General features: G+C 54.1%; 1 protein-coding gene across 1 annotated transcript in view; it reads right to left on the reverse strand.

Moving 5' to 3' along the window:
- The window catches only part of ZC3H4 (zinc finger CCCH-type containing 4), a 36,116-nt gene that overhangs the window by 22,113 nt on the left and 9,598 nt on the right, over nucleotides 1-4,405 (reverse strand).

The following is a 4,405-nucleotide window of genomic DNA, read 5'->3' on the forward strand; positions in this document are numbered from 1 at the left end:
GTGAGCACAGGGTCTGAGGGGGGCCCGGGGTCCGTGGGCCAGCAGGGCCCAGGACTGAGGGCACGAGGCCTGCCTCCTGCCCCACCCCGTAGCCCCCGGCACCGACGCCATTCTCTACTGTCTCTTGAGGCGGAGGACGAGGGCCCGTGGAGAACAGGCTCGGGGCCCCGGGTCTCAGGCCGGCCCTGCTCCGTCGGCTCCTCGGCTCTGGGCCAGAGGTGAAGAGCTGGGCGGCAGGGGGGAGGGTTCCAGACCCCTCCCTGGGGTCCCCGCATGACAGGAGCAGCAGTGCCCACAGAAGGGCCCCCCAGCCTGCGCTGGCCCCTTGTTTCCCACCTGGCTCGCCTTACCCACAGCAGCCCCCGGCTCCCTGTCCTACGACTTTCTGTTGAATCCCCTACATGTCACCCTGATCTCCAGCACTTTAAGAAACAACCCTCCGCGTGGGACAGATGCTGCCGACAGGACATTCTGAACATCTAAATATCTATGGGGTGGGGTTGGGGGTGAAGGGATAAATCAGGTTAAGAAAAGGAGCAGCTGGAAAAAGAATCCAGTTTTTGGAGCCAAACCCACAGACACAGTTCTCACAAATGCAGAAGTTGGTTTAAAAAAAATAAACAAGTGTAAAAAAAAGTCCAAATCTCTCGAAGTTCATCATGCATGATGATTGCCAAGTATGTGTGAGAGCACAAAATACTCCATTAACTAAGACCCACAGAGAGAATGAAAAGATAAAAAAGAATAACATGAAGGGCCCAGGACCTAAAAGGCTAACCCCAAAAGGAACTAATCTCGGCAGAAAAGGCCCCTGGTGTTCAGAAGGGACCAGCTCAGTGTGGGAACAAGCTCATCAAGGGGGCTCAGCCCCTGGAACCTCAAAGGTTCTAAGAGGCTTTGTGGAGAAACAACGGCTGACCTCTCAGGATCCTCCAGGGCCTTTACACACGCAAGGCTCCCTTTGGGCACCTCTGTGCTGCCCGCCTCACCACCCATCAAGGGGACCCTCCCATTAATTCTCACTCTCAATTCAAAGGAGTCGGGGCGGCTTAAAACCCAAGTGGTCCAGGCCGACAGTTACTCCGTCGGCAGAGATCAAAGGTAGTTCTCAAACACAGAACGCAGAACCAAAAAACTCCTACTGACGTTTCAACAATAGAGTGAGGTGACCCCGGAACCCGCCCGGCGGTCCTGGGCCAGCCATGCAGGAAGAGTCAAGGCTGGAGAAGGCCACATTCCTGACAAGTGAGCCACCTCCTGGCTTGGGTGTGGCCCACATGAGAGTTGCTCCATGGGAGCAAAGCTCTCCTGGGAAGAGGCGACTCTGCTGGAACGGCCTCACCCACAGTAAAGGTGCCACCTGACTGGGGAAACTGGTTCTGGCGAGCTCTGAGCTGAGGGGGAAGCTGTTATTCAGGGGCATGGCAAACTTCCCGCAGAGACCTGGAGTCCTGCAGGACACGGAGAGAGCAAACCCATCCCTGCTGAGAATCTGGCTGGACGGGCCAGGTCACCAAACCTCAGCAGAAAAAAACAGGGACAGACAGGACTAGACAGACAGACGCTACGGGACTAGGGAAGGCCCACAGACAGACTGGAGAGGAAGGGGTTGGTACTCTGTGAAGAAAAGCTAAAAGGAAAGCAAAAGCACCACTCTCCACGCTTTAGTCCGGAAAGGGAAAAGTTAAATAAGCACCCAGAACCACAGGGCAGGAGGGAGGGAACCTGGGAAGACAGGAACTGTCTGGGGGCCCAGAAGCCTGGATGAGAAGTCAAAGGTCGCAGAGAGCAAAAGGCCCCCCTGGAGCCAGCAAAGGCCTGTCAGAGTGCAAGGGACAGTGGGACATCGTCAACCCTCTCGTTTTCAAACTGAAGGAACAAACCGAAGGGACGGCAGGTGAAAGGGCGTGTTGAGGCCAGACAGACAAGTGACATGGAAAAAGTCAGAAACTGGTTCTTAGCTCCCCACTCTTCCCTTGCTTGGTGAGGATCGAAAGCGAAGCGGGAGCAGCTCACTGACCGCCTCCTCCGACGCCACGCATACCGAGCATCTTCTCTGTGCTGGGTCTCAGCAAGCCCAGTTCTACGCTGCCCTTGCAGGGAAAGGTACAAATGACAAGAAGCTGAGTCCATAGGGCAGGGGAGCTGAGCCCTCTGGGATACAGGGCCAGCAGCTGAGCCAGAGGGGCTGGCCCCTGCAGATACTCCTCCACCCCTACACTCGTGGACAAGGACGCCCAGGCACAGCAGGCGCCAAGTCCTGCCCGGGGTCAGCTGAGACCTCCACCTGCATCCCGCTGTCACACACACCTCACACTCGCTGGGGGGCAAAGACCATCCCAGCAACTCCAAGAGCTTCAACCACCTTTAAGAGAGATTCCACAATAATGCCTTTTCATTCCACAGGCTTTATCCAAGGCCGGGAATTCCAGCATTCAAATCCACTCTACAAAGACTTCTTTTAGTCAAAGACAGCTTTTCCGTATCATCTCATTAACAGCCCCAGGCAGATCTACAACGTTTTACAAACTGGGGAGTAAATACTTGAAACTCTGTTCCCTGGGAGCTGATGCAAAGCAAATAACATTAAAAAAAAAACTTCCTGGTCATTTCTGAAGGGGGAACAGGATACTAGAGGAGGTGTGGAAACGAATGCAGACACCTGACTGCCCACTGCTCTTTCTCCCCACTCTCTGGCCACGCTGTGCTCTCCAGCTTTTCCAAGGACTGGGCTCATCTCTGGTCACCTGAGGGGGTGCCCTGGATAACACCGAGATTCCCAGCTAAATGTCCTGCATGAATACAGGGCCTATTTTCTTCTATACCAGAAGGAAAAAAAAAAGGGGGGGGGTCAACCAACTGGGATGGAGGCAGAAATTCTGACACGCACAAGGGCTGCCTCCACAAAACAGCAACGTGGTTTAAGTGGTGCCACTTAACAGACTGCCAGCAAAATCCGTGTCAGAGTGGCATTAAATACCGAGGGAGCATGCTTAATAGACTGTGACATAATCCCCCAAGCAGAGTGGGGGAAGCCCCACTGCGCTAATCATTTCAATCTAGACGTGCCAAACCCTCTTGAGACAAGCACGCAGGAGAAAGCCTAAAGCATCAGCCTGGGCAGTGGCTGCTTGATTTCCAGGGCCTGGGCTGGCAACACGCTGGGACGGCTGCACAACAGCCAGCCCGCCAGAGCCACTGGGGACCAGCAATCAACCACGCTGGGAGACCAACCTCGGATGGGCACCGGTGGGGAAAACAGGCCAAATCCCTGCGTAGGGTCAGTTCTGCCTGGTGCCTCTTGGACTGAGCATCCAGGACATTTAGGTTTCCCCTTGCAGAGCTGGTGATGGCCAATTCCTCTTTTTGGGTCAAAGAAGAGATCTGGGTGCCCATTCTAAGGAATGCCTACCAGGCCAACTCCACAGGTTCACCACACATCATGGGCTTGGCAAAAACAGTAAAGAAACCTCACGCTTCAAAGGAGGCTGGCCTCACCACCCTCCACCCCCCTACCCCCGCCAGTCTAGAGAGTGGGCATCCTGCTTCCTTCTGCAGATCAAGTAACTTGGCCAGCTCTGAGTCTTCCCTAGAGTGTGCTCTGGTATGGAATCTGAGCCTTGGTTTTCTCACCTGCAGAATGGAGTAAGTGTAGCACCCCCCTCAGGGGGTTGTGAGGATTAAATGAGATAACATGTATAAAACCCCTGATGTCCCTCCCGGGAAGGCAAAGAGTAAGTACTAGACACATAGTAACGAGTGGTATTAAGAACCACAGCAGGAGCACCTCCATGGGGACGGACTAACCTAAACAGTTGCCAATCCTTATATGAAAGCACTTTCTCTGTGCAGAAGCTACAGCCAACTCCCCTCAGGGACAGCACTGGCCAGCAAGCTCCTGCTTTCTTTGGTCTGTCTACGCATGCGCCATCCTCTGACAATGACACTGACAGGTCGACACCTCCCCTTCCTCAGCTCTCATCTAGGGGGTCCAACAAAGTAACCAAGTGGAGGACTAGGAGGAAGAGGCCCAGGGAGCACTGAGTCCCGGGAAAAGGGAACAAAGGTCCCCGACAGAAATGAGGTTTGGCAACATGGACATCCTCTAGATGAGAGAGCTGGATGGAAGCTTAGAGGGGCCTGGGTTTATGCATTGACCTGATTTATGAGAGAGAGGGGTGGGGGGAGAGACTGGCACAGAACAACAAAGATGAAAACCCATGGGAGCAGTGGCTATTACCTGAACATCATGAGGGCCCTCGACAAGAGGCGGCTAGGTTAATGTGAAGGTCAGGGTCATGATCATTAACTGCCCCAACTCTCAACAAAGTGCCTGGGTAGGCTCTGAATGACCCATTAACTAGGGACAAAATTACAAAATTACGAGGAGGCTCCGCCTCTTCAA

This window comes from Bison bison, unplaced genomic scaffold, assembly GCF_000754665.1.
Source record: "Bison bison bison isolate TAMUID 2011002044 unplaced genomic scaffold, Bison_UMD1.0 scf7180017864313, whole genome shotgun sequence".
In the NCBI taxonomy this organism is placed as follows: domain Eukaryota; kingdom Metazoa; phylum Chordata; class Mammalia; order Artiodactyla; family Bovidae; genus Bison; species Bison bison.